This window comes from Heteronotia binoei, chromosome 14 (genome assembly GCF_032191835.1).
Source record: "Heteronotia binoei isolate CCM8104 ecotype False Entrance Well chromosome 14, APGP_CSIRO_Hbin_v1, whole genome shotgun sequence".
In the NCBI taxonomy this organism is placed as follows: domain Eukaryota; kingdom Metazoa; phylum Chordata; class Lepidosauria; order Squamata; family Gekkonidae; genus Heteronotia; species Heteronotia binoei.
Window position 1 is genome coordinate 48,566,708 of NC_083236.1, and position 24,977 is coordinate 48,591,684.

General features: G+C 43.4%; 1 protein-coding gene across 1 annotated transcript in view; it reads left to right on the plus strand.

Annotated features, from left to right (window-relative positions):
• TSHZ3 (teashirt zinc finger homeobox 3) overlaps positions 1-24,977 on the plus strand; it is a 156,183-nt gene that overhangs the window by 23,361 nt on the left and 107,845 nt on the right.

Here is a 24,977-nt window from a genome sequence, read left to right on the forward strand (position 1 = left end):
TGCCTTAAAAATGGTAAAATGCCATCAATTACGTTGTCGGATCCAAGAGTAAGGAGATGCCATCAAATTGCTGTTTTATATCCATAATGAACTCTAGGAATGGTTTGGAGACTCAATCTGATTTTGTTTTCTGTATGGAACAGTTCTCTCCTTCCTGAGCTTACCCCTTTCCTTATATCCTTCATTTCCCCCCTGAACCTTTCTGTTCCATATTGTTAATGGTTGATAGTTTATTTATGATCCAGAACTGTTAATATTGGCTCAGATTTCCTTAATATCATACCAGTGTTTGTGAAGGCCAGGTTCATTGATAGCTATGTTAAGAACATGAATATCATCTGCCTGGACCAAGATAACGGTCTAGCGTTCTCTCTGGGTGGATGGGGGCCTAAAGCATTGTGACTGATGCGCAAAGAGAGTGGGAAAAGGTGATTTATTTTATTTTTTTTAGTATAGCAAGAGCCTACATATAGTTAACCCAATATGTCTCAAAGAGTATTGTGTATTAATAAAATAATGCCAATTTTTAGAAAGTTGAGTGGGTGGGCCGTGGTTCAGTGGCAGGACATCTGCTCTGCAGGCAGAAAGCTGAATCCGCACCATCTCCGGTTAAAAGGATCAAGCAGGAGCTGACCAAATGCTGCAGAACTGCTGCCAATCAGAGTAGACAATAATAGACCCATTGTCTGACACGGGGTAAGGCAAATCTGTGTACAATAAGTCGTTTTTGCTTGTCATTGTACTCCTTGTCCAGTTCACTGGAAGGCAGCAGTAGATTATCTGTTGAATGAGCAACTGGAGGCATTGCTATCCTGGTACACATAACTCACAAACTCATACAGATGTTTCAAGGGGCAATGAGATTGTGACTGTGATCCTCTCTCCCCCCGCCCCAAATTTGTGGCTTTCTACTACTACCAGTGTGATTAGGAATGCTACTTTTCAAGGTTACTGGATCACCAGAATGCAAAACACACGTGTACAGCTTGCCGTTGTGTAGGCAGAGCCAGCCCTAGACTGCCCGGCACCCTAGGCAAGACTAACTTCTGGTGCCTCCCCTGAACTGATAAATGTCACTGAGCCACATGGGGAAGCCCAATTCAGTGCCCCCAGAAGGCCGACACTCTAGGCAATCACCTAGTTTGCCTAGTGGCAGGGCTGGCCCTTTGTGTAGGTTATAAAGTTAAGGCATTGAATGCTCATAAATTCTGAGAGGGCTAGTAGACTCTATCCCATTCTGTGGCCAGTGTCCTATGTACAAGACTATGGACTGCACAATTGTCCTTCCCTCTTTCTTTCAGAAGATGAAATCTGGACATTCAGGTAAAAGAACTAAAATTTTACATCATTTGGGGCAGGAGTTCCCAAGAGCGGAGCTCCGAAAGCTCTAAATTTTATTGTGCTCTTTCTTTCTTACCCCCAAATAATTGCTTCTGGGTTCCATTGTTCAAACCCCACTTGAGAATTTTGGTGAACTCTTAAGATTTGACAAACACGCTAATATTTCCTCCCACAAAAAAAATGGGAAAATAACCAAAACGTATAAAGCAGATAGATGGAAATCTTCATCATGCCGCTATGGCCACATAGGAGAAAGTGATTTTAAAAAGTGTGATAAGAGGAAGGTTTTATTTTGACAATTATAATTCAAGAAGCATTTTAAGGTAGATGCTGAGCTGCTATGATTTAGTACACCTTTCGGAGATGTCAGGGATGTGGGGCATATGTAAATAAGTTGTACTAATGTGCTCCGGTACCCCTTTTTCTATGAAATGATCCCTGGCAGTAGTCCTGATTCCATCCCCAATAATGGCGAAGTCAAAAGTTGCTTGGGCTTGGTGAAGATAGCAACTCCATCATCTGGTACTGCTTCTGAACATGGAGGTTCTATTATTTATTTAGTGGACTTTCAATGCTGTCTCTGGAGATCAGCTTGAGGCTGCTCCAAAAAAATAAAAAACAATGCAATAAAATGTAGTCATTATGGGGAGCCGCTAATAGACATTTTCTCCATTAATTTGTTTGGTCTGTAAACAGCTTTTGTGGAGTAATTGTTCCATTACCATGAAGCTACCAGTATTCCAAAACTATCTAGCGAGAAAGTTCTGTAGAGAGAAAGTTCTTAAGCAAAGAACTGATTCCTCCCTTTCCATTTCCTTATTTTGTGGATTTGTTCTGTCCTCTTCTGGAATTCCTGTTTCCCTAGGAGGATTTCTAAAATTTAATCGTTGAATTGGACATGCAGTTTAACACAGATTTCAATACTTTCAGTTCCTTTTCATTTCTGCCCTCTTCTCTGTGTAAGCCCATGTGCAAACTACCTCCCCCCCCAATCTTAATATGCTTGCATCAAGATTTGTTTTTTGTGTTATGTCAGTAATGCATTCACAGTAGACCTGCACAACAAAAAACACTCAACAAGAATCTTAATGAAACCCATCCCTGTATCCGTCACACTCTCTAAAATGGACAAAATACCTTCAGAACAATGCCAGATCTGTACTAAATTAGGACTGCGGCTCTTAGTGATCATCCCAGCTATGGATGTCTCTTTTGGCTCAAAATCAAACCCAAATATTTTTGGAATCCTTTTAGGAGAATTCTTACTAAGGTTGATTTGGAGCTAGTGGAATATAGCTAATGCTTGTATTGTTTTAGTTGTTTCCATTGGATTTTAACAGGTATTTGATATTGCATTTAATTAGCTGCTCTGCATAGCAGGTTGTCAAGAAATATGAATATAATTGTTAATAATTAAGCTTAAAAACTGGGTGTGTTTGATATTAAATGGAATAATGATTTCTTCTGGATGACTTAGCATCTCCATGATTGCTTAACTATTTAGATGAATTGTTTTTTTACAATTCTTCCTATTTATGGTGTGAGTATATGTACATTTCCAATATAATATGTGAAACTATAGATAGATAAGTTCATATATGAAGGTGAATCAGAATATTGGTCTGTAGAACTCAACAGTGTCTGTGTCAGCTTTTAATGATAGTGGCCATTCATGATCTTGGATGGAGAAAGAACTTTACCCCTTAGACACTTCATTTATTTAAACATTTATATTTTACCTTTCACGGTTCAAGGTGGTGCAAGGAGAGCCAGTTTGGTGTAGTGGTTAAGTGTGAGGACCAAGAACTGAGTTTGATTCCCCACTCCTCCACTTGCACCTGCTAACATGGCCTTAGGTCAGCCATAGCTCTGGCAGAGGTTGTCCTTGAAAGGGCAGCTGCTGTGAGAGCCCTCTCCAGCCCCACCCACCTCACAGGGTGTCTGTTGTGGGGGAGGAAGGTAAAGGAGATTGTGAGCCCCTCTGAGACTCTTTGGAGTGGAGGGCGGCATATAAATCCAATATCTTCTTCTTCTATCACATAATTAAAACATCATGCAGCAATATGGTGTAAGTATATATACGTTTCCAATATAATATGTGAAATGATAGAAAGATAGGTTCATATACAAAGGTGAATCAGAATATTAGTCCGTAGAACTCAGCAGTGTCTGTGTCAACTTTTAGTGGTAGTGGCTATTCAGGATCTTGGATGGAGAAAAAAATTCACCCCTTAGACACTTTATTTATTTAAACATTTATATTCTACCTTTCATGGCTCAAGGTGGCTTATATCACATAATTAAAACATCATGCAGCAATAAACCCCCTTTCCAACTTAATAGCACCTAGAACAACGCTTTAGTCCAATGGTACCGTATCTGAGGAAGCATGGTTGCATATGAAAACTGATGCCTTGAATAAACTTTTGTTAGTCTTACAGGTGCCACTGGACTCAAAAGAACATAAGAGAAACCATGTTGGATCAGGCCAATGGTCCATCCAGTCCAGCACTCTGTGTCACACAGTGGCCAAAAAAACCAGGTGCCACCAGGAGTCCCATCAGTGGATCCAGGACACTAGAAGTCCTCCCACTGTTGGCCTTCCAAGCACCAAGAATACAGAGCATCACTGCCCCAAACAAAGAGTTCAATCAATACCCTGTGGCTAATAGCCACTGATGGACTTCTACTCCATGTTCCCTGATGGACCTCTCATCCATTCCCTTCAGCATTTGTTCTACTGCTTCAGGCCAACACGGCTGCCCACCTCTTTCTAGTAAAACCCTAGTTAAGCCTAGTAACATCCAATATAATGTGTTTGAACTCAAACTGGACATCCAGAAGATGGAACATGGGATCATGTGCATGTGATGCAGGTGCTGAACCCCAGAGCCAGCTAGAGAGAAAGAGAGATTAAACCTTGAAAAGATTATAAAACAAAGAATCTTATTCCCAGTCTATGCACAAAAAAAAAGGTGGATTCCTGACAGTGACTTAAAACAATCGTTCTCGCTTTATTCCCTCCTCTCTACCGGAATGCAAATTTTTCTGCAGGATGTTAAAATGAACTAAAGGCTCTGCTTATTTGTCGGATTGTAGAAGTTGAAAAGGATGTGAAAGAGAGGGGTGGTTGGATTTCCGTTGGTCTGTTTCTTGATGCTTCTGGCAGTTCATTCTGTGTTGGGTTCACTCCTCGTTAAATTGGGCTGAATTTTTGAACATGTCGTAGAACTAGGGCATGTTTACTGCAGAGGGTTGCCAGCTGCGGGTTCGAAAATACCTGAAGATATTTGGGGTGGAACCTGAAGAGGGTGGGGTTTCAGAAGGGAAGGGACTTCAGTGGGGTATAATGTAATACAGTCCACTGTCCAAAGTGGCCATTTTCTCCAGGGGAACTGATCTCTTGCCTGGAGATTTTGTTTCTTCCATTTTCATTGCTGATTTTCCTAATTGTTTATTTTTCAGTGCACCATTTTTGCATGCCTGTGCTTAGGCACCATTTATATGTCCTTTTGGCAAACAGTGGGTTGTTTAGCAGGGGTCATTTTGTAGAAAAATAGGTGGCAGAGCTCATTAGCATAACTTATTAGCATATGCCACCACCCCCACCCAAAAGTAACCCGATGCAACCAGATGCAATCCCTGGGCAAGCGAGGCCTGCTTGGCTGGCTAGAGATCTAGTCAGCCCAAGCAGGCCTCACTCACCTGGGGCTCTCTTGGGCTGTGCCCCCCCCCCACAGTCCAAAGGCCAGCAAGCCGCCACCTGCCCAAAATCACATAAGAAGTGGAGAAAGAGTGATGCTGGCTTCTCCAGGGGTTAATGAGGGCTGCTGGGGGCATGTCAAAGCCCCTGGTGGCTGGCTGCCTGCCCACTTTCCTAATCCAGGGATTGTTATGCAGCTGCACCTATTATTCAATGGACAAGGTGGAGAGGAAGAGGAGGAACCATCAAAAAGGTTCAGTAGCTGTGCTTCTGTGAGCTCCTGCTGAATCTGGGTTGGGAAATACCTGGAGATTTGGGGGTGGAGCCTCAGGAGGGTAGGATTTGGGGAGAAGAAGGGACTTAATGGGGTATAATGCCATAAAGCCCACCTTCCAAAGTGGCCATTTTTTCCAGATGAACTGATCCCTTCACTGGAGATCTGGGATGATCTTAGATTTCCAGGCACCACTTGGAGGCTGGTAACCCTCAGGTGTTGGAACCTGGGAGCCCTTTCTGGTACTGCAGGTGCCCTTCCCCGGGTGTCAGAGGCTTCTGTGTCATGGAATCAACTTTCTGCCGAAAGTAAGTGCCTCTACTACTGCTATAGGTCTGTATGATCGAACCGCTTAGGTTAAAAAGAACAGTGTAAAGTTTTATGGGCAAAACTTGGCATGAAAAACATAGAAAATGGCCTCAAATAGATACATGGGTTCAGTTTGCAAATGAGGGAAATGAAAACAAAATGAAATTTTGAGACGAAATCAGGGCTTTTTTTTGTAGCAGGAACTCTTTTGTATATTAGGCTACACACCCCTGATGTAGCTGATCCTCCAAGAGCTTACAGGGCTCTTCTTACAGAGCCTACTGTAAGCTCTTGGAGGATCGGCTACATTAGGGGTGTGTGGCCTAATATGCAAAGGTACAAAAAAAGCCCTGGATGAAATAGTGTCAGCATTCTGCAGAGCTTCAGCATTCTGCAGCATTACTATCTGGCAGGTTCTCTTGTTCTCCCAATATCCCATCAGTATTTGAAAATATAACTGGGATAGGACTTGGAGATGTCCTGCTTTTACAACTGATTTCCAGCTGGCAGAGATCAGCTCCCCTGGAGAAAATGGCTGCATTGAAGGGCAGACTCTATGGCATTGTGTCTCCCCTCCCCAAACCCCACCCTCTCATGGATCCACCCTCAAATTCTCCAGGTATTTTCCAATACAGACTTGGCAACTGTTACCTTCTCAGAGTGCAGGCAGGAGTCCAAGGTCAAAGTCCAGGAAGTCAAGCAGGAGCTAAGTCACCGATGCAGAATCACAAACCAGAATCAGAAGTCAATGTCCAAAAGCCAAAAGGTCAGGGTGCCAAGGAAATCAAGCAGGTCGGAATCAGGAAGGAGCGTGGATGCAAGCCAGAGAATAGACTTGTTGCTTCCACAAGGTTACCAGGTCCTGGGTGGGAGCTATATGGAAGTCTCTATCAGCCTGTTCCCTGGGTGGCAGTGACTCTGCTAGAACTCAGGGCTGAGAGATCTGAAGCATTGGTGTGCCTCATGTCGTCACTCTGCAAGTTCTTTATGGAGCTTTCTTTGAACTCTTGAGATGGGAGGAGGAGAGCTTGGAGGAGATTGATCATCAACAGCTGACACTGGTGCCTGGAGAGTGATTGATGGGCCAACCGCTGTTTGTTCAGCTGAGGAACTGGCTGGCAACTCTTCCAGGTCTGTTAACCCTTCCAGCTCCTCCTCATTAGGGCTCATGACAGCAACCCTAACTTGGGGGAAGAGCAAAACACACCTGGCTAGCTTGTAATAAAGCTAAAGTGTGCTGTTGGATAGCAACTGAAGCCATGAAGTTCTGCCTCATGGAGTTTGCAAGGCAAGAGTTGAACAGAAGTGGTTCATTGTTGCCTTCCTGTGCAAAGTCTTCCTTGGTGGTCCTGACCCTGCTTGGCTTCCAGGCTCTGGTGAGAATGGGCTGGTCTGGGCTATTAAGGCTCCTACATGCTCATAATAAATGAAAGTTAATGTATCATTTACTGAGCCTACCACTCCCTTGTCTATTTTGACCCTGCTCTTACAACAAAACAGTTCTTATCTGTGTTATTTAATAAATACTACCAGCCTATCCCAGGGGAACCAAGACAGCAGCTTTCTCTCATGCTTATACCGATATTGTGGGGAGGTTAGAAATATATTTTTGAATTTAAAGTTGAGTCTTTCTGGAAGCGTTCATACTAAGGTGGCCTTGAGGAGGGCGGGAGGCATGTACAGTCATTGGTGTGAAGAGGAAAGGGCATGTTCCTACTGCTCAGCGTTGCAAACTCCAGTCTGTGTGACTCAAACCCTCAATCTGGTCTTCAGTATTGCTTAATCACGAACATTCACATAAATGGCAAAGTTGTCCTTTGGGGACTTGCTGTTCCTATTGATGGTGAGAGAACCCCAAGTCTTTTTTTTTTCCTCTTAGGAAAAATGTTGTTCATTGCTTGACTGTGTTTTGGGAGGGCGGCTTGTTTTACAAAACTGGTCTTCTTCGGCTACAGTTTAGAGTTGAAACAAATAACAACGTAAAAAATTAAACTGTTGATGCTGGAGAACTCCCATGAAATTTAGTGACTCTTCCATGGACTGTGTCGTAAAGGGAGAACAAGAATGTGTGTGGGGGGGGGGAATCAGATTTTTTAAAAATGCTTCCTTATATTAAAAAGGGAAATTGCAAGTAGAAAGATAGTATGTAGGGTTGCCAACCTCCAAGTGGGGCCTAGAATTCTCCTGGAATTTCAGCTGATCTTCAGACTAGAGATCCATTTCCCCTGAGGAAATGGCACCTTCGGAGAATAGATTATATATGAGATGATGTCCTCATGGAGCTTCCTCCCCAAACTCTGCCCTCCCTGGGTGCCACTTAGAGATGCCAGACTCTCCAATGGAGATGGGCAGGGCTTTTTTTGAGCAGGAACGCAGTTCTGGCTGTCTTGGAACCAGGGGTGTGTGGCCTAATATGCAAATAAGTTCCTGCTGGCCTTTTTCTTAAAAAGCCATGTGCAGAAATGGTGACATCAGGGGTGTGGCCTGATATGCAAATGAGTTCCTGCTGGGCTTTCTCTAAAAAAAAGCCCTGGAGGTAGGAGTCCCATGCTGCCAAGTCCTGCCCCCTAGCTTCTGATCAGCTGTCTGGTGGGGGACTTACCAGTAGAAAGAGGAAGGCCCATGCACCATTGCAGATGTCACAAAGGAAATGATATCATCATGCCAGATTTAAGCAAAAACTCTATGGTAGAAGCTGGTTTTACCATAGAGTTTTTTTATACTTACATTTTTATTAATTTTCTTACAATTCTATTCAAACTTTGAAAATATTGTACTTATTGAGGCAGTGATGGATAAGTTAGCAACTCAATTACTTATTACCATAGAGTTTTTGCCCAAATACTAGAGCATTGCCCTGACGTTGCTGGCACAATGATATCACTTTTGGTGTGAAACCAGTGATGTAGCCAGTAGGGAACTTTTGATGCAGGAAAACATTATAAGAGGGCAGCCCCTATCTGCAGCATCCAATGGTATGATCCATTCCTATTACAAAAATTCTTCTGTCACAGGCCACACCCATCAGATGGACATGTTTGCATGGATTTTCTTCTCTGACCCCTACTCTTTGACACACTAGAATCTGAAGATTCTTCTCATTGGGAATGTTTTTGGCCTTTGTAGTTGTAGAGGCAAGTTTCAAGACATGATCACCTCACAACCTCAAAGATTAGACCACATTCTTAGATTTGGGGTGTGGGGAAGAGATGATACAGTCTCTGAGGCTGTTCCTACATTATTCTGGGCAAGAAGTACGTTCACCAATTTGGTTAGGGCAAACATAATTCCTGAGTACTGCTTCATATCTTCTAATTGGTTGGTTTGATATCACCATGGGGCTTACTGTCCTCCAATAGGAAATAAGTTCCTCAGTAGGAGGCACTAGTATTTATGCCTACTGACTTGCTTACCATTAATGGGAGATGGCTTTGAGGTTCAGGGCAGATGCGGTTCAATGTGGCCAATGTGGCCAAGAATCCCAGCTACAAATACAAGTTGGTGGGGTGTGAACTGGCAGAGACTGACCAAGAGAGAGATCTTGGGGTCATGGTAAATAACTCACTGAAAATGTCAAGACAGTGTGCGTTTGCAATAAAAAAGGACAATGCCATGCTGAGAATTATTAGGAAGGGAATTGAAAAATCAGCCAGTATCATAATGCCCTGTATAAATCGATGGTGCGGTCTCATTTGGAGTACTGTGTGCAGTTCTGGTCGCCGCACCTCAAAAAGGATATTATAGCATTGGAGAAAGTCCAGAAAAGGGCAACTAGAATGATTAAAGGGCTGGAACACTTTCCCTATGAAGAAAGGTTGAAATGCTTGGGGCTCTTTAGCTTGGAGAAACGTCAACTGTGGGGTGACATGATAGAGGTTTACAAGATAATGCATGGGATGGAGAAAGCGGAGAAAGAAGTACTTTGCTCCCTTTCTCACAATACAAGAACTCGTGGGCATTCGATGAAATTGCTGAGCAGACAGGTTAGATCGGATAAAAGGAAGTACTTCTTCACCCAAAGGGTGATTAACAAGTGGAATTCACTGCCACAGGAGGTGGCGGTGGCTACAAGCATAGCCACCTTCAAGAGGGGGTTAGATAAAAATATGGAGCAGAGGTCCATCAGTGGCTATTAGCCACAGTGTGTGTGTGTGTGTGTGTGTGTGTATATAATATATATAATTTTTTTGGGCCACTGTGTGACACAGAGTGTTGGACTGGATGGGCCATTGGCCTGATCTAACATGGCTTCTCTTATGTTCTTATATTTGGATGTATGCTTAGTGGATGAGCGTAGAGATGGAAATATGAGAGTAATACATCCCTTGTTTTCCAGTTTGATTTGGGAAACCCATCAATCTCTGCCCGATGTGCCTGCCAGATGTGACCGCTCTTGGTCTCGGAAACAAAAAGAAAGGTGGCATGAAGTGGGAGGTGGTGCCAGCAGTGTTTGGTGGTGCACGTTGTAAACTTGGCAGTGCCAGGGCACCGTCATGCACTGTTGACAATGGCTATTGCTAGTATTGCACAATGACAAAATCTCCTCTAGGGAAACATGATTGACGATGTAGGTATTGGAGTGCTAAAGCAGCAACCGCACTGACTCCAGGAACTTGTCAATGGGGCCTCAGTTGTGGCTTCCTCAGGCTAGGATGAATTCTCCTTAAAGAAAATATTTGAACTCTGCACTGAAGGAGGTGCAGTGAATTTTAAGACAGGCTTCTGACTGTAAGAAAACTCTGATGATGGATGCTGGTTACCAGTGGAGCTGAATTCTGTAATTTGGCTGGTTCACTGTTAGTAGTAGCAGGGCGTTCTTGTAGAATGCCTTCTGCATATCCAGCAAGGCTTACTCAGTCATGACATTCAAAAATTGGCTGCATGTGTGTTAGAAAGAGGTCTCTACATTGCTCAGATGAAGTAAAGTAACTTTGGACTAGAACTGTACGTACCTCTGCTTTCTGTAGCTCTTGACCTAGCTGCCCTGAGCCTGCTTTGATAGGGAAGGCGGGAGAGAAATAGAAATAAATAAATAAATAGCTAATCTATGGTTACTATTAGATTAATATAATTTGTAAGTCAAGGTTTGCAGTAGCTTGTGACCTAGTTAATCAGTGGCCACTATTGGATTAATATAACTTGTAAGTTTCAGTAGCTCTGACCTAGCTAATCAACGAGCACTGTTAGATTAATATAACTTGTAAGTTAAGGTTTGCATTTCAGGGCAAAATTTTTCTTTGTTGCAGCAATTCTGAATTAACACTTCCTTCGTGCGATCCATGATGGATTGGGTCCTGTTGTGTTCCCATGCAGTGACCCTGCCTTAGAGGAGCAGTCACCCATTCCAAACCTTTGATGAGATAGCAACTGCACCTAGGGAAGGTCATTTGGGAGAAGTCACACCTCTCCAGTTCCCGTTCCAGAGCCAGTCTTCCATTCTTTCTCCCCATCAGTAGTTGAGAGCCAGTTTGGTGTAATGGTTTAGTGTGCAGACTCTTAGCTGGGAGAACGGGGTGTGATTCCCCACTCCTTCACATGCACCTGCTGATGTGACCTTGAGTCAGTCACAAGTTCTCACAAAGCTGTTCCTCTCAAGAGCAGTTTCTGTCAGAGCTCTCTCAGCTTCACCTACTTCACAGGGTGTCTGTTGTGAGGAAGGGAAAGAAAAGGAGATTGTAAGCTGCTCTGAGACTCCTTCAGGTAGTGAAGGATGGGATATAAATCCAAATCTCTTCTTCTTCTAACTGAAGCTTCTAGAAGGCCTGTTTTCCAAGGTCACCATCAGCGAGCTCCTCTCACTGGAGATGGCAGAGAATCCAGCAGAAGGTTACAGAGTGCTGCAGGAGTACAAAATGCCAAATGCTACCATGTTCCCTCATCATGGATGGGTGGAGCCACATTGATGCAATTTAAGCATTGAATGAATAATGTACCGTTGAGTTGTAGCCAACTCATATGGGATGCTCAAGGCAAGAGATGAGCAGAGGTTTGAGGCAAGAGATGAGCAGAGCAGAGCAGAGGTTTGCCATTGTCTTCCTCTGCATAGCAACATTCTCCATGGGCATAAGCAATGAGACTTAATGAAGGAACCACCCATTGCTGCAATACCCTTTTATATAAGGAGCAAGCCAATCATTTTCCTTTATCAGGTTCCAAACCTTCAGTTCAATAGCTGGCATAATGCTCTCCAAAACTGTAAAACAATGAGTCCTCATGAAGGAAAATATTTGTATAATTTTTATAAAAAGAACTGCCATCCTTCATTTTTAAGCAGAAACAAAGCCTTTTCTTCTGATGCTAGCAAAAAAAAAAAAAAGCTCATATATATCACAGTTATTTTTTTGGTATTCAGTGGCCATAGTGTGCTGGACTAGACAGACCACTGGGGTGATCCAGCATTGTGGTTCTTATGTTCTTCCATGAAAGGAAAGGACCCCTTTGGATCTAACTCAAGGTCTCTAAATGTCCTGTCTTGGTGACAGCTCATCTCTGGTAACAGCTAAATTTTTGCACTGTAGAGCCAGACTAGACATGACAGTGTCCTTGATGACACTCGCTAGCATTTTGGGATGAAATACCTTTTGTTTATAAAAGCTATGAAGACCCAATCCTGATTGGAAATGTGGTGTTGGAGGAGGAGATGCCAGACCTCTGGTAAGGGTGGGGGTCCCAGCTGCCAAGCCCCACCTCTATGCCACAGATCAGCTGGCCAGTGTGGGGGACTTTCCCCAAATGAGAGAACACCTGACATATTTCAGCAATGTGCCCACGAGACTTCATTGTGACCCAGAAGTGGCATGGGCAGATTGGGGTGTTGGGGTGACATGCTGGTTTTTGGGCAAAAACCAGAGCATCACCACAATGTCCCCAACGTGCCTACATCACTTCCAGGTGACATTGGAAGTCATATGGGCATGTTGCTGAAATGTGCAAAGAAACTCCCAGCTCTGTGTAAGTTCATCCTCCATCTCCAACTGGCTGCCTGAAAGGACCTACCATTTTCAAGAGCCCAGTCACTCATGCTGTTCAGTAATCTGTGCCATCGTGTTATGAGTCCCCTATCATGTACCCCAGTATATCAAGCATGCAGGAAGAAAAAAATAGCAGAGGGAGCATTAATAATTAGTTGTACCCATTCTTTTGAATGCAGCTTACTCCTAGGAAAATGTTATAATTGCTGCTACAGTAACTCTTAGTTTGGCTCACCACCAGGGCTTCTGTAAATAATATTGAGATGTAAAGAGAAAATCAAATGGCAAGATGTTTTAAATGGTAACACCCCCTCCCCAATAAAATTATTTTCTCTACACCACAAAAACTGGATGCTCATTTAATATTCTCAGAATTTCACTGGATGTCCATTGACAGTTAAGTGTGTATGTGTGTGTGTGAGAGAGAGAACCCACAGAAGTCTTTGCAGAGCCAGTAAGAGGATGAGTGTCTCTGTGCTTGTTTTGCATTGTTTTCAGAGTCTTTGTATAGGAACCTGTTTATTTAGGGTTGCCAATCCCCAGGCCGGGGCAGGGGATTCCCTGGTTTGGAGACCCTCCACCCGCTTCAGGGTCATCAGAAAGCAGGGGGAGGGGGGAGGGAAATGGCTACTGAGAACTCTATTATTCCCTATGGAGACTTATTCCCATAGGAAATAATAGAGAATTGATCTGCGGGTATCTGGGGCTCTGGAGGGGGGCTGTTTTTTGAGGTAAAGGCACCATATTTGCAGCTTAGCATCCAGGGCCTCTCTCCAAACTACCTCCCAAGTTTCAAAAAGATTGGACCAGGGGGTCCAATTCTATGATCCCCAAAAGAAGGTGCCCCTATCCTTTATTATTTCCTATGGAAGGAAGGCATTTAAAAGGTGTGCAGTCCCTTTAAATGTGATGGCCATTATGCTTGTCACACCATTGCTTTTGGCTCTGCCCTCAATGTCTCCTGGCTCCACCCCCAAAGTCTCCTGGCTCTACCCTCAAAATCCCCAGATATTTCTTGAATTGAACTTGGCAACCCTAAATACAACTGATCTTCAGTCTACAGAAATCATTTTTCCTGAAGGAAGAAAATGGCACTTTGGAGGGTGGTATTACATTCCTGCTGAGCTCCCTTCTCTCCCCAGGCTGTGCTCCAAATATCCAGGGATTCTCCAAGCTGAAGTTGGCAACCCTAGTTAGGGCCATTTGCTTTCCTTTAGCATAAAATTAATAGTCTAGGGCGCTGTAATAAATTTCACTTATAACGTGACCTTTCTGCTTTTACTTGGCAAGAGCACACTTTTCAATATATTAGTTTCTTCTTTTAACTGTGGGATTCCATGTTAATGTTTTCTTTAAAGTGCTGATCTAGGAAGTGCAGAGTTTACGTTGAGACATTCCAGGAGTATCTACATGGTTAGGTTGTATTGGGATTCTGTAAACTGCTCGGTAATGTAGCTGGGCACAATACCCTATTCAGTATCTCTGTAATCAGCTGCCAGCCATATCATGCAATAGTACATGTAATAATAAATTTTTACAGTGATTCTGTTGTCAGTAGACCCATATCACTCCTTATCATTCTATGCTGGAAAAGCTACTCTTTCTGCTGGTGTTTAGACTGTAGGATTAGAGCACTACAGATATTCTTATCTTATGGAGATTATTTTTGACAGAATTGGTGGGTTTGTACATTCCTGCTTAGGAACATGTTCTCATTGGCTTCCTAGGGGCTCCAAAAAAACCAGAAGGAAACAGAATACATATTCCAATGAAAGTTAAGCATTTTTAACTCCCACACTTGTCAAAGGAAGGAAAAATATTTTAATTGTTCAGCATAGAGTCAGTGGAAGTGTGTAAATTTGGCTGAATCATGTATCTGATTTTGCTTATTTGTTTCAGGTGGGTTTTTTTTAGCTGCTCTCCTTGTAAAAATGCTGGAGGGGACTCACTAGTAGGGCTGCCAAACCCTTGCTTTGGTCAGGGGATCCTCTGCCCCAAGCTGCCATTTTCTGTCATGGCCCAGAGCAGTAGTTGGAGAAGATAATAAAAGAAAACAAGGCAATTGGGCTGAGTGTGACATCATTTCCATGCAAACCTGGAAGTGACATCATTCCTCTCTGGGAATTGCCAGAAATTCTGTGGTAAAACCACAGAGTTTCTAGAGATTCCTGGAGAGGACTGATGTCAATTCTGCAGGAAACCTGAAGGTGACATCACGACAAAAAAGTCTATTTAAAAAATGTTGGCGCCCCTTCATGGCCCCACCCCCTTCCACTTTCCTGCTGGTTGCCATGCCGTGCCTGATGGCCCTGCTCACCACACTAATGTATTGGGACAGAAAACAGCATAAACCGGGATAAAAGCAGCAGAATGAAAATTGCATTTAAAGCAATGTAAAACAATGAATAAAAAGAGCAGCCGACGGAAACAGAAATGATTTCATGCACCAACTAAGGTCAACAAGGTGCAATTGTTTTCAGGGGGCACTGGAATAGCCTGCTAGATATGGTCCAGAAAGCCCCTTTACACACTTTCTTCCTCCTGTAAAATGTGCAAAGCCGTCTTATTCCTGCAGGCTTTGGGCAGAAGTAACTAATAAACATCTCTGATTGGCAGCTGGTGGTGATATTTGTTGCAGGTTTTAACTTGATTTATGGGTTTCAAGAATGTTTTTAACTATGTATGTTTATATTTTGTATAAACATAATGCTTTGGGCATTATAGAAAGATGGGATATCAGGGTCCTTTTTTATTTGTGGGTTATGAAACACCAGATTTTTTTTTTAAATCATCTCACACCTTAAACCTGATAAGCTAGCTAGGAGATGAATCATTTTAGGGAAGACATTCCACAGTCAAGGTGCCCCCACCATGAAGGTCCTGTCTCTGCCACCCACCCTGTAGACGATTGTGCACACAGAACAGCATATTTTGCAGGAGTAGATGATCTTATTAGGACCCTGGTCCCAGATGCAGTTTTTGATTTCCACTGCCCTTATGAATTGTGATTTTTGCCCTTGAGTGGGGGGAGAAACTCTTTTAAAATTAGCTGACTGATTGTTTATAGTCTTGCTAAGTATATTTTGAAATATAGTGAATATTTCCATCTGGGTTGTTAGCAATGGCAAAGATAAGGTAGAAGTAGGGCTTTTTTGTAGCAGGAACTCCTTTGCATATTAGGCCACCCCCCCAATGTAGCCAATGCTCTTGGAGCTTGCAGTAGACCCTGAACTAAGATATCTTGGAGGACTGGCTACATCTTGGTAGTTAAGGTCTCTTGGAATTGTTTTTCTTTTAAACCTCTGTAGAAGTTATTTTTGGGAAGGTATTATTATTAACCAGAGGGATTTTAAAGAGATTTTTTTTACAAAAGGGGTTAGAAATGAAAGCAAACAAAGTTAGAGCCTCAGAGTTTACCTTAGAGTTTACCACAGTTGTGGTCCCATTCTAAACTAGAGTTGCCATGTCCTTCCTGACAACCAGTGGGGAATGGGGGGAACTTATTTGGAGCAGCAGGGAGGCCCATCTGATGGGCAGCAATGTGTCTAACATCACTAAGCACTTGACTCAGAAGTGATGTCATCGCTTCTGGGATGTCAGGGTGATGCTCTGGTATTTGGGCAAAAACTCTATGGTAAATTTGTTTTCTACCATAAAGTTTTTGCCCAAATACCAGAGCGATGCCTCGGATGTCATGACATAACGTCTGGGTCATGTGGGCAGTGACAGAGACACATTTTAACACCTCGGACAGATCACTGTCCTTTTCAGAGTAAATTTCCTTCCCCCATCGGCCAGCTGATCTATGGGGGGGGGCAGTGCAGCCTGGCATCAGTGGGATCTTGGTCTCTGTAAGGGGGTCTGGGAACTCTATTCTAATCCAATTGAAATCAGTGGAGTTTGAGACTGGAGTAATTCTCCATAGGATTGCAGGGTGTCACATTTCCAGCTATGCTGTGTTCTGTATTATTGTTATCATGATTGTCTTTGGTACTTGTATGTATGTAAATGAGATTAGAGAATGGGATCAAGGCAGACATGGAAAAGATGAACAGCAAAAGATGAATCAGCTATTATATGCAGGGAGGGAAATAACATGGAGGTTCTTTTTAATATGACACTGAACTAAACTCCCAAACTGTATGATGCAAGGATATTCTTTCATTTTTAAATACTTTGTTTGACCTAACAGCATCTAAGGCTGGGGTTACCAACTTCCAGGTGGAAGCTGGAGATTTGGAATGACAGCGGATCCCCAGACTACATAAACCGCTCCTTTGTTATTTACTTGAAAGATTTATCCCACTTCTCCCGGAGAAAATGGCTGGTTTGAAAGGTGGGCTACATGGCAGATACTCTCCCAGGGTCCTTCCCCTCCCTAAACCCCACCCTCTCAGACTCTGCCCTTAGCTCTCCAGCTATTCCTGAATCCAAAGTTGGAAACCAAATATTGGAGATTTTTAGAAAGTGATAAGTATTTTATATGAATGTGCTGTGCATCGCCCTGAGCCCACTTGCAGGGAGGGCAGTATACAAGCCTAATGCTTTGCATTTTTCGTGCAGCTGGATGACTGGTGTTAGCACTCTATGGCTGGTGATGTTGTGTTGCAAAGGTATTTTCCCCACACTGCAGTAGGATTGCCAGATCCAACTCAGAAAAGGCTGCGCTCCTTGTACATATCTTCTCTCCAATGGAAATAATGGAGGACGGGGACTTTCTTTTGGGGCTTATAGGATTGGACCCCCTGGCCCAATCTAAAACTTGTTTATTCTTTTAGGAGAGGCACCAGATGCTGTGTTGGAAATTTGGTGCCTCTACCTCAAAAAACAGTCCCTTCAGAACCCCAGGTACCAACATATCAATTCTCCATTATATCCTGTGGGTATAAGTCCCCCCCCCCCCATAATGGAGAGGCCAGCAGGCATTCAGCTCCCCCACCCAGGGCCGGATCTAGGGTGTGTGTGCAGAGGGGGGTGTTTGTCCTGGGTGCCACCGGACGGGGAGGGTGCCAAATAGGGTATGGAGTCCATTCTATTCTATGGGCCCATAAGGCAGAGTAGGCCCATAAGGGGGCACCATTTTTAAATTTTGCCCCCCCCCTCAAAAACATGTAGATCTGATCCTGCCCCTGCTTTTTGAAGTGGGGGGAGGGCCTCCCAACCAGGGGATCCCCTACCCTCAACTGCGGATTGGCATCCCTGCCAAATGCACATACACTCACCAAAAGCCAAGGAGCTCTGCTTCTTTTGAAAAGTGCTTTGTCAATCCTGCTTTCCTTTTTCATGGCTAGGATTGCCAGGTGGGGCTTGAAGATCTGCTTTTACAACTGATCTCCAGCTGGCAGAGATCAGCTCCCCCGAAGAAAATGGCTGCTTCGAAGGGTGGGCTCTATGGCACTGTACCATACTGAGGCCCCTCCCCTCCTCAAATCCCACCCTCGCCTGAATCCATCCCCAAAGTCTCCAGGTATTTTCTAACCCAGACCTGGCAACCGTATATGGCACCTAGTTTTCACATTTATGTCAGATCTGGCCATCATAACAAATAATTCGACACCCCGATTGTATTTTTTAATAAGCTATTTTTTTTAAAAAAAAATATCACACATTGGTGCATTTGTGAGTTTCGTTTTCCTTTAAGTAGAAATGGTACTCTGAAGTAAAGAACTGTCTCTGAAGTATTACTTGTTTGCGCATGTGTGATCAGAGAGTTGGGTATATATACACTTAATGTTGATTTTAATGTGCAATATGAGTCTCTTGGAGGATTCCCCCCCTTAAACTTTTTGATTTATTTTGCAGAAGCAGCGCACATATATGCATGTTAGCATAACAGAGGAGGCGGTAAAGGGGGGAAAAATCCACTTCAGTAGAGAATGCATGCCGAGAATGTGCATGGATAATTTTAAATTTGACCCAGTAGGGGCTTGTTTTAACCTTCCATCTGCTCATCTGCTACTTAAAATGAGGAACCAGGAAGTAGTCACAAAAGGCTGTAGCAATGCATGGAAGGATAGATTAGAACGAACTCCTAGACTCCATAGCAACCGAGACGGTAATTAGGGTGGAGCAACAGCAACCATCCATATTTCATTACATCAGCACACCTTTAAGAAGCAAGTAAACTTCACATTTCCCATATGGTAAGCTTATATGCATTCACCATGCACGCCCCGTGTTACTACATGAATGCACGTAGCTGCCTTATACTGAATCAGACCATCATAGTCAATGTTGTCTGCGCAGGCTGGCAGGATCTCAGGTGAAGGTCCTTCACATCACCTCCTACATAATATTTTTAAATGGGGATGCTGAGGACTGCATCTGGGACCTTCTGCATGCCAGACAGACATTCTGCCTCTTTGCTATCCAGGGCTTTTTTTTTAAACAGGAACTCCTTTGCATATTAGGCCACACTCCCCTGATATAGCCAATCCTCCAGGAGTTTATAGTAGGCCCTGTAAGAAGAGCCCTGTAAGCTCTTGGAGGATTGGCTACATCAGGGGTGTGTGGCGTAATATGCAAAGGAGTTCCTGCTCTCCCCCCCCAAAAAGCCCTGGAGGTATCCACTGAACTGTGAATGGTGTGAAAATTGTGATCCTCTCTTGTCATAACCACTGTTCATGGTGGACATGAGACTTTCATGAGAGGATGGGGGGGGGGCAAATAGGGGGCCTGCAGTGGGAAGAAGAATTGGTGGGAGTTGTTCCTCCTCTGCCAGTGAAAGAGACCCTGATTCCCCTCTCTCGCTGTTCTGGACCTTCTAGAGCATGCTCAGTCCTCATCAGACTTTTTGCAGGGGGCAGTTCCTTTAAAATGTATGAAGTCATGATTCGTAGGGGAATCGTAGGAGGGTTTAGAAGCTGCTAACTTGCCTGGGGGCGGTCTGGGTTTGCTGCTTCCACAGTTCACACGGGCTACTCACTTTATTGTCGGATTTAGTGATGAAAATGATAGCTTTGCTTTTATCTAAGGATGTCAAGAGGGCGTCTTCTCTGTGAAAACCAAAGATACAACATAACTGGTATTTTGGGTAGTCATGTTAGTCTCAGGGCCGGTCCTACCACTAGGCAAACTGGGTGATTGCTTAGGGTGCTGGCCTTTTGGGGGTAACAAATTGGGCACTACCCCCCATGTGATTCGGGGGGAGGGCAGAAGTTAGCCTTGCCTAGGGTGCCAGACAGTCTATGGCCAGCCATGGTTAATCTGTCTGTAGCAGCAGAACAGAGCAAGAGTCCAGTAGCACCTGAAAGACTGGCAAAATTTGTGGCAAACTAAGAGCTTTTCTGAAGTGAACAGTGATTCAGGTAAGCTCCTACCCTTCCACAAATTTGGTCTCTTGCACATTTCTAGAGATATATTTTGGATATGTAGATAGATAGATTTTTGTTTATTTATATTTTAGATATATTTATATGTGGTATTTCATATGCATTTTCGAGATGGCTTTATCTTGCCAACAGGACCCAGATTTTTTCCCATTCAACAGTACTGTATGATAAAGCTTTGCCTGGATTTCTTTTTGCTGAAATTAGTAGCAGTAGTCTGCCTGTCTGTATGTCTGTGTGTTTGTGTGCATGTATGTGTAAGGAAAATACATGAGAGATCTCACATGCAAAAGGACTTTAGCTTAAAGCTTCAGTTGAACTCTTTACTGTGACATGCTAATTTTCAGATAGGAATTCTACCAGGTTTCATTGTTTCTACTTTTTAAAATAAGGCTATTTCATTTTCACTTTCCCCTTGTGCGAACAGAACCAGTGAGTCTTTATTTTCACAATACTGTTTCCTTACCCCATTTCATTCCTATTAAATCTATGCCATTTTAATATTAATTTTGTATCTATTAACATAACGATTGCCGTAAAAATTCAAAAACAAACAGGGAAATCTAGCAATGAAAAATGGGCAAAATGAAAATGCACACAGTGACAATATAAAAACAAACAAGGAGATGGAAAAGGCTTGGGAAATTCCTAGAGAGTTGGGAGTTGTGTCTGGAGAAGGAGCTCAGGGAGGATGTCCCTCTAGGACTTCAATTTCTCCTAGACTGTATGAGATACCATAGAGTCTGTCCTCAGGAGCTACCATTTCCTGCTCTGTTCTTAGCAGCTGTAATTCCTAGAGAATGGCGGGACCTACTCTCAGGTTAGTAACCCTAAATTAGCTTTACATCCCTAAATGTAAAGATATGTTTCTACAAAAGGCACCCCCCCCAAAAAAAAAAAATAATAGAAACAACAATAACCCCAGCACAGAAACAACTATAAAAAGAAATCAAGTTCTGTTTCAAAATACCCAGGAAATTAATGGATCAGAACATCACCAGTGATGACTTCTGGCCCCAGACCTCTCATTTTAGAGGCAACACACAAAAACAGTTTATCCCGGATTGCTGTCTTCAATGCACAATACAACGCATTTGTCACCTGCAAAGCTACATTTAGCTAGCTCCTTTAATGTACATCTTTCATTTGCTTCTCATGTCTTCCTCCAGAGTTAGGGCTACCTGTGCATGCCTCAAAATCATGAGTAGCTTGCTGTACTTTAGCCTACATGCTCAGTGGGAATTTAAAAAGAAAACAACCTCAAATTGCCATCTCCCGCAAGAAAAGTGTCTGAACTCCCACAATGCCTTTCTCAGAGTGCCCCTTTCGCCTCCCTCCCTATGGTACGGAGAAGCTGCTGTAAGTGTAATTCTAACATGAGGCTATTTTATATCAACAGCCAGTCTCTGATGATCAGCCTGCCCATCTTTTTGTGTCTCTCCGTCTTGTTCAGTGCCTCAGTTTCTCATCCAGCGGATGGTGTTAATTAGCTCATTTCACAAGGTTCTTTTGAGCGCTGCTGTTTTAAAATGTAAAAGCTTTAAAGTTGAAAACTGACATGAAGGTGGTAATTATGAAGGGCAGGATTTATGCGTTGTGTTTTAAGTGTTGCTAGCTTTTCCTATATTTATATCTACCCTTTAATATCATGTGAAAGGATCTCTCTCACCTGCTGTCATTTAGCATTAATCAGAGACTACTTAGGGGTGAGGAACTTTCAGTTCAAGCAGTGAAAGATGCTCCCTCTTGTCTTAAAAGTATTTAAAAGCAAGAGTAACTGAAAAAAAAGGGGGGGGGGGCTTTTGATAGAAATTTAAAATGAATATTTTAAAAAAGATCTTTCATCATAAAGACATGGGAAAAGTCTGATGGCCATAGTGTGGGCTAGTTCCCCTAAATGTCATAGTTTTGGTCAACCAGTACAGAAAGATATCTGAGGTGATATTCTGCATACTGCACTTTAACTCAGGGGTCCCCAGCCCCTGGGCTGTGGACCAGTAGCGGTCCATGGCCTGTTAGCAACCGGTCCATGAGTTGCATAATGATTTTATTATATATGGTATCATGCGGTAATAATAAGAAGGCAATGACAACATTGGATTTATATCCTGCCCTCCACTCCGAATTTCAGAGTCTCAGAGTGGCTCACAATCTTCTTTACCTTCCTCCTCCACAACAGACATCCTGTGAAGTGGGTGGGGCTGAGAGAGCTCTCCCCAGAAGCTGCCCTTTCAAGGACAGCTCTACAACAGCTATGGCTGACCCAAGGTCATTCCAGCAGCTGCAAGTGGAGGAGTGGGAAATCAAACCCAGTTCTCCCAGATAAGAGTCTGTACACTTAACCACTACACCAATCTGGTGTATTCAGTCAGTCTAAAGATATTAGTTTGGTGCGGTGGTTAAGTGTATGCAATATATATATTGCATACACTTAATCACCGCACCAAACTAATAGAAATAAAGTGCACAGTTCTATCATCTCAAAACCATGACTGCCCCCCTGCCCCAGTCCGTGGAAAAATTGCTTTCCACAAAACCAGTCCCTGGTGCCAAAAAGGTTGGGGACCGTTGCTCTAACCCAGGGGTCCTCAAACTACGGCCCGCGGGCCAGATGCGGCCCGCTGAGGACGTTTATGCGGCCCACCGGGTTATGGCAAAATCAGACCGGAAGTGACGTTCGACCTAAACTCGCGTTAGCAACGCACACTTCCGGCACTGGGCTGAGGCGGCGGAGACAGAGTGTGAGGTGATACCGAGGTGAGGTGAGTTCCCAGGCCGGGGTGTGTGGTGTGAGGAAGGGAGAGAGATGCAGAAGACGGAGAACTGACGGCCCGCGGCCTTGTACAGTAACGGCAGTCCGGCCCTCCAACAGTCTGAGGGACAGTGAACTGGCCCCCTATTTAAAAAGTTTGAGGACCCCTGCTCTAACCTGACCTCTTGCATGTTGATTATATGTCCAGGAACTATTGGTATTCTCCATTTTGTATTTCCCCTTTTGTGTTTGCATTGTGCGTTGATAACACCCTGCAAAAGAGCAGTCTTGCTTACTATTACATTGAGATTTTGTTCTAGTCAGTATGTTATTGACGTGCAAGTATGTTCCTGTTCATGGGTTTAAAAAAAAAAAAAACACTGCACAAAAAGCAAGGTGCAGATTGTGCTTTGTTTGCATGTCGGGCATATGTGTGCAATGTTGTGTGTATGTCCCAAACAATGTTTTGAAATTGGGGGCAGGCCCAGCGGGCATGAACTGACCCTGCAGCTCTTTTTTCATTCTATTTGATTGTGAGCAAAGGGCTTGATTGGATTTTTCATTTTTTGGTTCACGCCAAACTCACTGATGAGTCTCCACGTGATAAGAAAGCTTGCAATGAGTTAATGTTTCTCAGTAAAGCCATCACCCAGCTTCTCTCTTGCCCTCCTGCTGCACTTGTCTTCTTTTATCTCTAGAGGAATACCGGAACTACAGAAAAGTAGAAATTGCATCAGTCTCTTTGAGCCCCTTAGTTGCTTCAAGAAGAAGACAGCCACTGCAGTAAGATGAGCTGGCCAGCAGCATAAAGTTGCCAGCCTCCACGTGGGGCCTGGAGATCTCCTGCTTTTACAACTGATCTCCAGCTGGCAGAAGTCAGCTCCCCTGGAGAAAATGGCTGCTTTGAAGAGTGGACTCTATGGCCTTGTCCCATGCTGAGGCCCCTCCCCAAACTCCACCCTCTTCCAGATCTGCCCTCAAAGTTTCGAAGTATTTTCCAACACAGACCTGGCAACCCTACAGCAGCAGCATTACTGGAAATGGCTCTCCATGGGTCACTGTTAAAACTGTTAGGACCAAGAGCTGCTACAGTCGAGAGGCTTCTCAACCCCTGGTAATTTGCAAATAGTCGCTTGTGTGAGTTTGTCCTAGATTGGAACTGAATGTGAGAATTCCGTTGTGTTTGAGGTGACGCTGGGTGGTGTTTCAGAGGGAGTCACGGTGGTCTGTTGTAGAACAGTTAGATTCAACTCCATTAGGACTTTAGAGACCCATCAGTTTTAAGGTGTGTGATAGGCACACTTTAACTCTAGTGTTAGTCTATATTGGCTTGCTCACAATGCCTGGCTCATTCACAATGCCATACCAATAAATTTTCAGTTGATGTTGCAGTAATCAAGGGATAAACACATAGACACCCATTCATTTGTGTGTGTGAACCTAGCACCAGAACTGGAAAGAAGATTAATAGATTCCCACCCCCACCCCCCGCTCTGTTTCTTTAGTATTCTGGAATTTCTCTTTGCTGTCTTCCATTCCTCCTTCATTCTGGTTCAACTAGGAGAATTCTTAAGAATTAGTTCTGGAATCAGATGCACAATTTAACTGGGCATCCTTTTCTTTCACCTCATTTGTCTCCTCTCCCTGTTAGGTTACTGGTGTGTGTGCAGGCTATGATAGGACACTGTAAAAAAAGCCAGCATCAGTGTTGCTTGCGTCAAGAAGCTTATTATGCAGTGTCTTACTGATGTATAGATATACTCTTGTACATTGGGACACGCTGAAGAAAAAGAAAGCAAGTAAAAAGCCGCTGTGATAGGGTGGATAGGTGTTACGCTTGGAGCCAGAAGATCTTGATTTAGATTCCTTCTCATCTATGAAACTGCCATGGTAGCTCTGGGCTGGTCATTCAAAGTGTTTTCAGTACACATAAAATAACATTTATGTAATTATTCGTGATTCATTATGTAAGGTTGGGTTTTTTTGCAGTTTGTTTCAATATACAAGCACATATTAGTGATATCGAGGCAGAAAGATCAGAAAGAATCCAGCCATGGCAAACTGTTCAAAATTTGGATATTTTTTTTTAAATGGAACAATGGTGGATTCTTAATACTGTATGTTGTAGGCTCCACTTTGAAATACAAGCAGGTCATTCCAAACTCCTTAATCCAGGGAGAAGTTCGGATATGGAGAATTTCGGAAACCTCTCTGAATTGGAACAATGTCCCCAAAGCGCTGGCAACCCATCATGGTTTGTAGTAACACACTAGCGCAACAGATTTCTTATTTATTTTTA